This window comes from Pundamilia nyererei, unplaced genomic scaffold (genome assembly GCF_000239375.1).
Source record: "Pundamilia nyererei isolate P.nyererei 1_Seehausen unplaced genomic scaffold, PunNye1.0 scaffold00156, whole genome shotgun sequence".
Taxonomy (NCBI): domain Eukaryota; kingdom Metazoa; phylum Chordata; class Actinopteri; order Cichliformes; family Cichlidae; genus Pundamilia; species Pundamilia nyererei.
In genome coordinates this window covers 1,388,931-1,402,537 of record NW_005187557.1, presented here as the reverse complement: position 1 = coordinate 1,402,537, position 13,607 = coordinate 1,388,931, and the positions used below count along the sequence as shown (strand labels likewise).

Below are 13,607 nucleotides of genomic sequence, written 5' to 3'. Positions count from 1 at the left end.
TATAATATATGATAAAACGGGCAATAAACACTATGCTAGATGTTGCTGTACTCTTTATTCATTGGCTGATTTTATTTCTTGCTAACACAGACAGATTTCACCACCACTGTTAGGTGCCTGAATAAAAACAGGCATCTAACACTTTAACACTTATATATGTGTGAAGTTTATCGGGCGGTTTATCCTTCAAGCTCAGGTCCTCTACCAGAGGCCTGGGAGCTTGAGGGTCCTGCGCAGTATCTTAGCTGTTCCCAGGACTGCGCTCTTCTGGACAGAGATCTCCGATGTTATTCCCGGGATCTGCTGGAGCCACTCGCCTAGCTTGGGAGTCACCGCACCTAGTGCTCCGATTACCGCGGGGACCACTGTTACCTCCACCCTCCACATCCTCTCGAGCTCTTCTCTGAGCCCTTGGTATTTCTCCAGCTTCTCGTGTTCCTTCTTCCTGATATTGCTGTCATTCGGAACCGCTACGGCCGTCTTCTTCTGTTTGTCCACCACCACTTTGTCCGTCTGTATCTGGAAGTCCCACAGGATCTGCTGGATAGCGTAGTGGTTAGACTACACGCCTTTGGAGCAGAGGATCGCAAGTTCTATTCCTGCCTGGGGCGTCTGTATCCAGTAAGGGTCCTAAGGTTAGACCCCCTATGCTAAGCAAGCCTACCACAGACATGAGCGAGACAGATAAATATGAAGGCATGCCGGCTCGGACGTTGCCCGGATCAACAAGGTCCGCGTCAGGTGTTGAGGAACCAGGGCACCCTGACGACAAGTGGGCTACTGGAACAGGAAGGCATCGGTGGGCAAGAGACAAAAACAGGGCGTTGTTGGAATGCTACTACGCAAGTAACCCTGGCGGAAGGGGCTACATGAATATATGTGTGTGTGTAATAATTGAAATGTAATTTAAATGTTTGTTTAAGATTTCTATTGCAAAATCAGCATCACAATTACAATTGAAACAGTAAAAAAAAGAAGAAAAAAACTGTGAGAAGCTGACTAATCACATTCATCCAGAGTTTTAGCATGCTAAGTAGTGCTGTCAATAGATTAAAAGAAATTAACTAATAAATCGCACAGTTTTCTGTAATCACTCGTGATTAATTGCAATTACTTGATCAACTGCCTGGTTGTAATTGCATTTTTTCAACTTTATATTTAAGCTTGTAACTGACATTTATGCAATATAACGAAATAAATGCAGAATAAACACAAAGAGTGTGTGCTTAAATTCAAAGAGAATTTGAATAGCTTTCTTTTAGCACAGGTTCTCTCCTGTGAAATACAACTTTTTAAAAAACCTAAATAGTAATAGGTAAGTATTCACTAATATGTAATAGAGATGGACCGATCCGATATTACGTATCGGTATCGGTCCGATACTGACCTAAATTACTGGATCGGATATCGGAGAAAAAAAAAAAATGTAATCCGATCCATTAAATATCACGAAAGCACCTCACAAAACTTGCAACACGCCGTAACTCACCTCAGAACGTTAGCACGTCGGAGCAGTATGCATCACGTGATAGAGCGGCTGTGGCATGCGGGACCTGTCGGTGGTCTGGATAGCATGTGGAGCTTCGCTAGCAACCCGGCATTTCATCTCCGACAAAGTTATCCCGAGAGAAGTAAAGCAAGTGTGTAAGTCCATCTCTGAATGTTTGTAAAGCATTCCTGCGTTAAGCTTAACGAGCGACTGCCTCTCCTGCTGCTACTTCAATCATGAAACTGCTTAACGATCAGCTGATCTTTTCTGTCGCGAGTCCGTGTCTCTAGTTTGTTTTTGGCCCACTTTGCACCAGAAAGAGGAAACCAGCGGATAAACAACAGCAGCACATTTAAGCTTGATCAGCTATTGTTAGAATGTATTTAATATTACTTTCTACTCCAGGATCTTTTTCTACGTAGCTGACGCTGGTAACTGTGCAGGGGCGGATCTAGCAAAGTTTAGCCAGGGGGGCCGATAGGGCATGAACAGGGAAAAGGGGCACAAAGACATACTTTTCTTTCTTATTCTCATTTAAAATGTGTAGCTTTTAATAAATAATTATCTGACACCCAAAGTTTTAATTTGATGTAAAATGAATAGAAGTCAATTACTGTATATAGTAACTATTAAGTCTAATATATATACCCTAGTAAGCTATAGTACTTTTTCCTTTGGGAAGGTACCATCTGTGCAGTCTGCAATTTTGTTGAAGAAAGATGTTGAATCTATTTAATATTTCTTGAAAAATAATTGATTTCTGTGCATTTTTTTTCACACTGCATCAAATTAAGGTTGATTACGTCGATTAAGCATCATGAGGTGGAGCGTGAGGGGTGGATATTTAAAAAACAGTTTTGTTGATTAAAAAACACTATATCGGATTCATATCGGTATCGTCAGATATCCAAATTTATGATATCGGAATTGGACATAAAAAGTGGTATCGTGCCATCTCTAATATGTAATATATATTAGTGCTGTCAAACAATTAAAATGTTTAATGAGATTCATCACAGGGTTACTGTGGATTAATTTTGATTAATCACGATTAATTATCATTAATTTTTATTCTATATTAATCGCATTTCATTTTGCATGAGCAAACAGACTCGAGAAAAAAGGGAAAATATACGCACTTAACATGTTTGTTGAACATCTTGCACATTCATGTTAACAAAAAACCAAAAACTCTGTAGACATTTATCCTCTCTCTCTGTCACTCTTGGGGAGGCACTTCAAGTCCTTGAAACGAGGAACCAAAACTATGTAAAACTCATGTTCTCAACGACATTAACAGGTCTGCAGTTTGTTGCAATTCACTTGCCAATTGTGTCAGTCAATATGTCCGAGGTCGACTCACTGAGCCTCCGATGCTCCGCGAGTGGTTTGTCGCAAGCTGTGTGACGCGTTAGCCAAAGTGCTAACAGCATGCCCGGCTAACGTATGCTTCGCGTCAATGGGATATTTTAAGCTGCAAGGGCCAATGTGCATTTATCATCTTCCATATTGAGTTGATTGGTTCAGCTGCCCGTCACTACCAGATCAACTGCCCGTTTGCAGATGTGCGAGGGTAACTCGCTGCCCGAAAACTGCCCAAAATGCATTGATAGAAACATTTTAGGGATTTTTAGTCATTCTGCACTCCAGATGCATTAATTGCGTTACAAAATTTTAATCGCGCTGACTGTAACGGTGGACTAATTTGCCTTAATGCGTTAATTTTGACAGCACTAATGCTGACATTTGTGAATTGAAACATGAAGTACAGTTTTGGTTGGTATGAGGTTAAAAGCAAAATCATTGTACAAATTAAAACTGTGCTTGGTGTTGGCCGTATAAAGCCGTATAACTAGGAATACATAGAAAAAGCTGATTGGGGTTAGATTAAACACTAAAAAGCTCTCTGAAAAAATATTCACAGAAGTGGTTATTAGTGAGTGCATTAGTATTTACATTTTGGATGGATGAGAATCTTTGTTCCTGAACAGGGAGATGCTGTGAAAGCCTGAAATGTCACCAGTGAGACGTGTACTCGTCACAGTACTGGTATTGATCAGCATCACTATGAATTCTGTGTGGATATGCAGTGTTATGGTGCCTGAGCTAACTGAATCTGGATCTTTCAGTGGAGGGTGAGAGCCGAGCGCATACACCAAAAACAGCCTTAAAACAGACTGTTAATGAGCTTCATACTTATCTGCCTATACCTGGGGTTAGGCTTTTAATAGCTTCAGGCAAGAAGAGTTAAGGCATAGTCATATTTCTAAAGAAAGTTTGTTTTGTGTGAACCTTCGCAGATTGCTTTAGGTTTCATTTGAGCTGTGGATCAGACACAGTAAGCTGGATATCAGACTCTTAATTTTCAGAATTCTGGTGAATTTGTATGAACTAATTTAGACCTTTTCTGCATCAGTTTGTGGCAGAAACGCACTGAGGCTCTCATGCATTTTGTATTACTTTCAAATAATCATTCTCATCTGTCCTTGTTAAATATTATCCCTACTGAGTCAACAGTCTCTTCTGTACTCATGTGGGTTTGCTTGGGTTTAGATGTGAAGGTCAGAATACTTTCGTTTTCTTTTGTCTGGGGAAGCAACCTGCTTAATGTGCATGTGGCAACTGTTCACACCACTTATACGTTTATATATTGGAAACGTATCAACACCTTTTTTTGTTGTCACTCAGATCTGTTTCACTAGGATTTCTATTCATATTCAAACCATGGCAAACATGTCTGTGATCATTTTGGGTATTTCCAGGGTAATTACCAGTTAACAAAATAAACTGTATAGAGGCTACAGCGCATGGAAAGTCATTATTAAGTGCTAAACTCATAGTCTTTTCTTTTCTTTTTACCATTTTCTGTTAACCAACCACACACCTGTGCGTGGATCATTTTCACTGCAGGATCTCCTACCACACTTCCTGCTGTGCCACGGTAGTAAACATAAACATTGGTTCTTTAAAATTTGAACAAACAACCAATGCTTTGGTTCTCTGGAGAGGACACTTTGCTTTTCATGTTCTTCTTGACAGAAGAGGATTTCTTCCAAATGCAGGAGTGAATCTGGAACAAGATCAGAGACAGAGTGAAATCCTCAGTGGATCTGACTGGCACGCTGATAGAGAAATCATTTGATACAAAAACAAAAAACCCAACATTCTGTGGCATTGATGTAGTGACAGATCCACCATCCCACCTGATGCCTGAATAATGACTGTCAGAAATTAAACAAAGGGAGTGTCCTTGTGCCTAGCAGTTAAATAGGACCACTTTCATGATGAAACATGCTGCTGGAAACATGTTTCCTAGTTGTGTGCCAAATTTTTGACTCCACATGGCAAAATAGCTTACAGTGTTGAAGAATCCTCCAAGGACCTCAGTCCTCAGTAAACATGCTGCTGTGCCATCTGATCTCCTTTTGCGGCTTGTATTTTTGCATCTACATAAAGAGGGAAAAGGCATTCGGGTGTAAAACTGCTTTACAGTAAAACAGTCAACGATCAGAAAGACTAAACGTAAAGAATGTGCTGCATCATGGTGGACATTTTTATGTCTGCCAGAAATGCAAATGGACTGCTTTATTTCTTCCCACACCTTACCCTGGTGCTCATGATTAATGGGAGAGGCGTCGCCTTTCGGATGGAGAACTTCCTCGACAAAACACATTAATACTGAGACCTGTTTTACATTCTCTTTCTGGCTGCATCTATCAGTGAAAGTGCAGGAAAATCATTTGTCTGCATGCAAACTGGCCTAATCAAAACTAGAGATAAAAACACAGAAACTGGAGGGGGGGGAAAAGCTGTAGTATCATGGGAACATGGATTGTGTGTTGCCAAATGAACTACACATTTCATTCTATTGGAGGCATTGTGCATTTTTGTTAATGATTAATGAGTGAGACTTCTCATTTTGGACACAGAATGTGCTTGACAACAGACATCAATAATCACAGCCTGCTTTACATTCTGTCCACCTCTCAGTTAATGTGCGTGGACGGGAGCGGACGACATTTGACTGCATGCAAAATTGGTCAGAGATTTTCATTTGAGAGCGAACATCAAACCCAATTTTCACAGGAGGCTGTAGCTGTGCCTGCCTCTACCTGAGTTTGTTTTTTACTACACAAAGAGCTCATCAAATCTGAAAATCATTAGCTGGCCGATACCGAGTTAGAGAGGGCAAATGGTTTGTACAAAATGTGCACCTGTACCTCGTGTGTTTTTTGGAATGGGGGGCTTCATTATCACATTCATGTTTTATTTTTTCTGTGTCATGACACTATAGCAGAGTAAAGAAAAAATATTTAAAGTGAACATCGACTTGTGTTTGTTGTGTTTGACAGCCAAACACATTGTTCCAAACACCAAAATGGCACAAAAGCCTCAATCAGGGAGTTAAACAGATTTCATGGGGCTCTGTTCTAGTGAAAGATTTACCTGTAGTGTACAACCAACTGCAATTTGCAAGCATGTGACAGCATATTAAAACATCAGAAGACGGCTTCTCTTTGGTATACAGTATTTGTCAAATTGGAATTACAGGACACAATAGACGCAACACTGAGTAAAAGACGTTGAGTAAAAAAACCCAACTGTGCCTAAATTTGTCCACTGTCCTCTTGCAGCCCATCCTTGGCTCTTTAGTTTTTCATTTACAATTTAACTGGGTGTGTACAGCAGCCCCAATGGACCTGTGTGGCAGCATTGACTTCACACGTTGAATCTTGACAGTTTTCTTGCTAGTGCCCCCCAAATTTTAATGCATTGTGACAGTTATATCTGGCAAAACGCCTTACATTGTTATTATAATAAAAACTTATGTAGCTGTCAAAAAAGCAACAAGAACAAAACAAGCATACTCAGTGAAAGATCACCAAAGATTACCCTTTTTAAAAAATATTTTACAGTTTTATTTTGAAAGGGTACAGTGAAGAGGGACAGGAGAGAGAAAGGGGAAGACATTTGGCAAAGGGCCACGGGACAGATTCGAAGCCGGGCTAGCCACTCTCAGCCATGTGGAATATGGTCACCTGCTTATCCTCAACCCACAAATACGATCCTTGCGTTTACCTTGAGTTGTTTATTATATTGCTCTCTTTTTCTTTGCTTTTTTTCTCTTTTTTCTTTCTCAACAGGTGATCAAGGTGATTGATATTAGGGCTGCCACTAACGATTATTTTGATAGTCGACTAGTCACCGATTATTTTTGCGATTAGTCGACTAATCAGATCATCATCCACTGGACATAAAACGTACAGCTTTAATCTCAGCCAAACCGATTTACTCAGGAACAAATAAAATACTAAAAAAAGCCAAACAATAAGATTTTTAAGTTATCTAAGTGACTTATATATCATGTTTAACCTGAGTAGCGAAAGACATCTTCTGTTTCAGTCCGTTATTACACTCTTAAATCCTACTTATTCCTGCATCTTTTGGGATCTTACAAAGCTTCAAACGACGCGTCGACTATTAAATCAGTCGTCGACGATTTTGATAGTCGACGTAATCGTGACTAGTCGACTAACCGTGGCAGCCCTAATTGATATATGTATTTTTTGTCTGTTTATTTTGTTGGTTTTTGCCCTTTATCACCGTCCCTCTTCCCTCTCTTTTTCTTTCCCTCTTTCTTTCTCCCTTTCCTTTTCCCCAGTCAAGTCTGCCCCGTGTTCAGCAAATGAAAATAAAATAGACAATAAAAGCAAAGGTGAATCAAATAGACCAATACGGCAAGGCTAGGATGGTCCATTTGATAAAGTAAATCCGTTGGGCATCTTTCTTTGCCTTTAGACAACAATTCTGATGGCAAAAGAACCAAATGGGACAGGCAAAAAAAAAAAAAGAGAGAGAAAGTAAGAGTTTAAATCACCATTTGAACACGCAGGCGATCAGAATAGCATTTGCCAAGAGCAATCTAAGCCTAAAAGTTGTGCAGCACTACACAAAGGCATGGTCTTAACAAGGGGCTCTGATCCTTTTTGTGTTTTTTTTTTTTCATTTTGCAGCAAAACCTTTCTCATTTTGAATGATAAAAATCTTCAGTAGAAGTGCCAGTAGAATAACGCACACAAAAATAGCTTTTAAAAGTTGCTGCACTTGCTGAGGTAGCAAAGTTTATTTGATAAATGAAAAACAAGAAAAGATCCAATAGAAATAAAATCATGACATAAACCGAAGCATGTATCATGGCAAAACTTTTAGTAGTGACAAGAACGCAACACATTTCCCCCCTGTTTGCATTACAGCCAGCATGACTTTTAAACAAATGTATTTAAATAAGAAATACGAGACTCATCTGGGATGTAAAATCACCATGGCAACTAAGAAAACTGAGGTTTGAAAAAAAACCTGAACTAACTAAATGAATGAAAGCGGTGTAAAAGTAATAAGAAGATCAGGTTCCATGCTGGAGTCCAAATGTCTCTGAGCTCAGGGTGAAAGTATAATCGCTGTATCCATGAGCCTTTCTTTTATTCATCTGAAATTTTCTTGGCTGGTTTTCAACTATGATATAAAGATTATTAAGCGTTGACCCTTTATAGAAGTCTGTTTCCTTGATTCTTCATATCAGTCAATGAATTTAACCTTTAAACCCTTGCTGACACAGTCTTTAACCTTATATTCAAAAATGAATTCAAACGCATCCTGGCCTGCTGGGTCGCTCTTTGCAAACTTATTCTCTACATGAAAACATTCAGAACTGACAAAAGCTTATTTTCAATTCAGGTAGAGAAGCCAAGTATTCAAAGGTACCAAACTTGAAGAGGGGGTGGTTTAGAGAAATTGCACAAGACATCTTTTATGTGATTGACTAGTACAGCCATAAAAAAAGTACAGAGTTTTAAATATTTCACTGTGTAAACATCATATATCGCTAGAAGCTTGCACAACGTGGCACAGAATATATGTGATACTGTCAGAGTGAGGTAGTTGGAACCAAGCTGGAGGGAAAGGAACGGGGGGGGGGGGGGGGTATGTTAAGGCATTTAAAATGGTAAGCCTGAGCTGAGGGAATTGCTTGGAAACATGGTGTGAAGATTCATCTCAAAGTGCACTGCTCTCTGTTTGTACTTGGTGACATCAGCCTGAAGTGAATAAGGCAGCCTCACAGGGAGTTAACACACCAGAGAAAGTTTATTGCTTCAGGCAACTGCAGGTACATGGAGGGCTGTGAAGGATGTGACGAATGAAAGTCTGCAGTAATCAGTGGAAATGCAATGAGAGGGTGAAAGTGAGTGGATAATGTAATTTTGCAGCAATAAAATTAGATATATAATCAGCTGCTGACTCAAGGCAAATGAGTAAAGGTTTATTACGGCTGTGTTAATAAAAGTAAACCTGATTTCAGCAAGGGCGTTAAAGAAGAAAGCAGGCGGGGATGTAAATGGAAAGAATCTGTGCTGCTTTGTAGCAGTGAAGCACGTCACAGTCATTTACACAAGTCTGCGAGAGATCAAGGGCACGGAGAGCATTTCTTTCCACGCGTGCAGCTGTGCAGTAGTGAGATGCTTTATTTGTTTAAAATCTACACATTCTAGTTACTGTGAGAGAGTGTGACAAACCCAGTGACCTTCAGTCAAATGAAGCGACATGCCCAGAGGTGGAGTGTGATGTAAAGTTTGATACTTTTTTCAAAAGAGCAGTGGAGGTGTGTGTGTATGTGGTGGTGGTGGTATATAATCTACCATTCTTAAAACAGCTATTTTTTCATCTATAATATGTAGGCATTAACGTTATGAAACTTGTAGACCTCAGGCTTAAATAACATCCAAGTTTTCATATTGTGTTATTATTTTCGACAGATCCCATGACTTTCTGACTTTACTACACTGCCGTTGGCTCTGGACGTAAACCTAGTGATTCCTCCTGAAAACAGTGGAACACATAAAAGGAATGGTTTCAGGAAAATACGCTTTCTGTGAGAAATTTGCATTTGACAATCAATCTTACTCTCATAGCTTCATTAAATAAAAAGCCAGCAGTCAGTTAACTTAACCTGGCACAGATTGGGGAAAAAAAAGTTTCATGTTGTGCTTTGCTGGATTATTTCTGGCTCTGAGCAGTTGTCAGACCGCCAGAAGAGACTCTATTAGTACTAGAAGTAATGTTTTACTTCTCTCTACCCTTCTCTTAATCCCTGACAAACCTGTATGTTGGCATTGAAAGGTTTTAGATCTGTCTAAAACTGATAGATTTAGGCAGATAAGTCTGATGACTGGTTAGGGTTAGGTTCAAATAACTCCCCAAAATTGGTTTGGGTAGACACCTCAGAATAAAATGTAATGTAAAACACACCTCTGGGCAGCATTAGCTTTTAGGGAAATACTATTGTATATATTTTTACTTCTTTGTTCTTTCGAAATGCACTTTAAGTAGTTTGCAGTCCAGTAAAAACAAGTGCAAAGTGCAGGCTTTCCTTATTTTCTTATTTGCTTACTTCTTGAAACCAATTTTCATATGCTTGAGATCATTTGGAGTACAATTATTTTTTATTTATTTAGTATATGTGTAGCATTCATTTCATTGTTTGGTAAAGTTTGTTTTATGATCAATTTGACATTGATTGAGAGGTTAAAGATCAAGTGTGACTTGATGTTTTTAATCTTTATACAGTACTTTCTATATGTTGACAATACACACCACGCTTGTATAAAGTTGCTGCTTTTTGACCAATTAATCATGAAGTTGACCTTGAAAACTTTATTCTAAACTTTAATGGCTTGTTAACATGACCCAAATCTACAGCCTAACGTTTTCTTAGAATTCATTTAAAGCGTTTCAAGCTAATGTGAAAGACAGAATGACACGCACACAAGCAAAATAACCTCCTTGGCGAGAGGTGACAATTTGAATAACAAGTGAAGAAAACCAAAGTGGGTGCTAAAGAAAACGGACATATTTTTATTTTGTACTTCTTTTTTGTATGAATAAAACAAAGATGATGTAAAGTGTTTAGGATTAAACTTTAAGGCTACCTGTTTGACTTTTTCCAGTGTATGTGTTAAGCTAACATGCTGATATTGACTAAAAATAAAGTGTAACATCAGTCTTCAGTTCAGTATTAATTTGCCAAACAATGAAAAAGGATATGTCTTAAAACTTTCATGCTTTGAAGTTTTCAAAAAAAAAAGTATTAGTAAATTCCAGCTGGCAAATTTTCACCAGTTATTTAGCTTCAGTTATCTACCAACTGATCCCATGCTCCATTCACATGTGTGAACTGACCTCAAAAACATTTCTCAGCTTATTCAAATCACCTCAGAAGACTTTGCCCTCACTGTTCAATCCCTCAGTGACCCTGGAATCCTCTTTATCTGCTAGAGCAAGAAACATAACCATAACCCCCCTTTTATTAAAATAGAGCACTGAGCTGAAAGTCAATAACTGTGAAAATGAAATACTCTCCATCAAAGGCAGAGACCAGAACATGAAGACTCATAGATGTGATGCCATCAAATGTAAAATCTGGAGCTGTTTCATTTTTTTATTCACTGAGAGGTATTATTAGTTATGAAGCAGAAATTTCACAGAAAATCCCTCTGGATTTCTTCTTGGTTGCTTTAAACAGCTTTTCTTATTCATCCTGTCTGGTGCACTTTGGGACATTGAATGCTGATGATAAAAGAGGTTTTCTTACACTTAGGTTTGTTATAATGTTGTTTTATTAAATAATTGAGCTGGTAGGCTCCTATATTTGTACAATAAGTGTTTATAAAGCCCTTTTCAGACATGGACTATGTATCATCACTGGCTGTACGTGTTGTTGAGAGTAAAGGCATTTTGCCATTCAGATGGGTTTCACGTTATAAATGCTCTTCTTTTGGCCATGTAGAGATCGGCTGCGGCCCTGCATGAAGAAATGCTGCCCCATCATTCATTTGGAACAGAAGGCATTCTGGGTACACAGTGGGAGTCTAGCGTTGGTCAGCAAAAAAGTTTCCCTACTATCCTTTGGTAAGGTGCTGTGGTTCTAAAGTGAAAGCTCTATGTGTGCTAATTCCAAAAATACATGATATAATGTAACAGTGGATGCAGAAAGAAAATTGATGAGTATTGTTATGTTATTAATTTATACAACCATCAAATTGTGAGATATGCTACTTGTCTGAATTTTCTAGCTTTGTTAGCTAGTATGACAGATAAAATACCTCCAAAAGATTAACTCGTGCATTGAGCTGGTTTATTTCAATGGCCTTATAAAATAGCTTATCAGTTGTATAGTAGGGGAATTTCAGTGTAGCATCATTTTAATCATATTTAATGGAGATATTTGAATTAATGTTACAGGTAGTCAAAGAAAATGTGGTTCGGTAGCTTGGCACAGATTTGCATATATATGTGACGCACTACTGCAGTTTAAGAATGCAGCTTGCTAACCAAGTTTGCTAGCATGAGCTGATAAGCTAGAATTCTACTCTCTGGAGAGCTAAACCAACACTGGTCATTTCTGGCTTCAAAATAGCAAGAAGAATGCTGCCAAAATGCCAACACCAAGGCTTTAAAATCCACAAAACAGTACGCCTGTCTTTTATATACAGCCTGTGATGTGGACACATCTTCCCTGCTTCAGTGTTGCCACATTGGGCTTTTCCACATGATACTGGGCTATCTTAGCTTAACTAAGCAGGTAAAGAATGTGTTATAAAATGAGCCACTCTTGTACTCCTATGTGTTTCTAAGCTACTAAAAGTCTGACAGTATTTCAAATCGAAAGGGACAAGTGGCCGACTTGTAAGGAGAGCTAGAGGGAGGACTGTGAGGCAAAGGGTGTATGCCAACGTTCTATAAACAAAGGGTAGTTACTGGAGCCTGGTCCACTAATCATGATGATCAACAGTTGCAGCAGTGGCGGTGACACACTGCCCCACCCACACATAACCTAGAGTAATGACTGGTAAATAAGAAAAACTGATTCTTGAAACAGAAGGTGCAACAAAAAGAAACCAACTAAACCACAGAGGAAGGCGTTGAAATGTGACGCTCACTATTGTCTAAATTAATCACTTCATATTTAAGTTAAAACAACTGATATTTTTAATATTGAAGCATTACTAGAATCAGGTGGGTTTGGGTTTGACTTTTAGTTTGCAGTCAGGCTGGGACTTGGATATCACTATATTTTTTTTAAAGTTGGGGTAACATTGATGAATGATTACTGATATCGTTAATGATCACTGGTTTCACTAGTTAGCAGTTCCTGGTTTCAAAGAACCGCTATGCCTTTTGCTATAAAATCCAGAAATCAGTGGGTGATGATAGATCTAACAGGAACTGTAAGGAGTTAATTTGTATTTGATCAGCATGGCAGCTTACCAGACACATCGCTGTGATGCTATAGCTTTGGGACATGGAGGGGAAAGAATACCTTTGTTTATACAAAAATATTCTACAACAAGTGGTAAGGTTGAAGATTTTTAGGTTATTAAATTTAGGTTACACATGTTAGTCTCCTTGTGACAGCATTTTACAGCATTATGTCACCTCTTGGCTAACTAAAAGCTGACAATGTGATGCAATATTGATCCAGGACCAACATGATGCAGGAACGACACCAACAGAGGGATATCAGATCGTGTGCAATCAAACACACATTATTTTATGTTGTGAAAAATGATGGCTGGATGGATGTTTTGTTGACTAGACAATGTTGCTGTAAATTAGGATTACTTATTTAAATTTGACACAATCAGGCATTTAGTTTTATAAAGTGTCCCATGAATGAAGACTTTTCTTGTTCTGCAACACAAGGGGGGAGATTTTTCCATCCTACATGAAAAGATTACCCATTCACTCAGTCTGGCAGTGTGCCACATTGCAAGTATATTATTATTTTTATGTAAAAATGACATTGAAACAGTGGTTGCAGCACTTCTGAGAGTTAACTCCAACTAAGAGGCTTGGTTTAACTCAGCAAGTTCACAGCTCAGCAGATACCTTTCTCAACTATATAATACAAAGGAGTTTAAAAACTGCAGAATTTTGATTTCTAAAATTGTGGCAGAGGTAAGCTGGAGAGAAAAAACTATTTCCACAGAACACAAACTGAAAACACTTTACTGTAACTACACCCTGCAAAGTTGATGACTTCTCAGAACTGAAGATTAGGGGT

The 13,607-nt window shown here is 38.7% G+C and overlaps 1 protein-coding gene across 2 annotated transcripts in view; it reads left to right on the top strand.

The window, feature by feature from the left end:
• The window catches only part of LOC102200994 (CMP-N-acetylneuraminate-beta-galactosamide-alpha-2,3-sialyltransferase 1-like), a 93,248-nt gene that overhangs the window by 28,273 nt on the left and 51,368 nt on the right, over positions 1-13,607 (top strand). The window contains exon 1 of one of the 2 annotated variants that reach the window (XM_005745260.1): positions 11,427-11,452. The exons of the other annotated variant lie outside the window; for it this stretch is intronic. The gene's annotated coding sequence lies outside the window, so the exon portion shown is untranslated. Of the gene's footprint in view, positions 1-11,426; positions 11,453-13,607 lie in introns of those variants that run through there. 2 annotated transcript variants of the gene reach the window in all.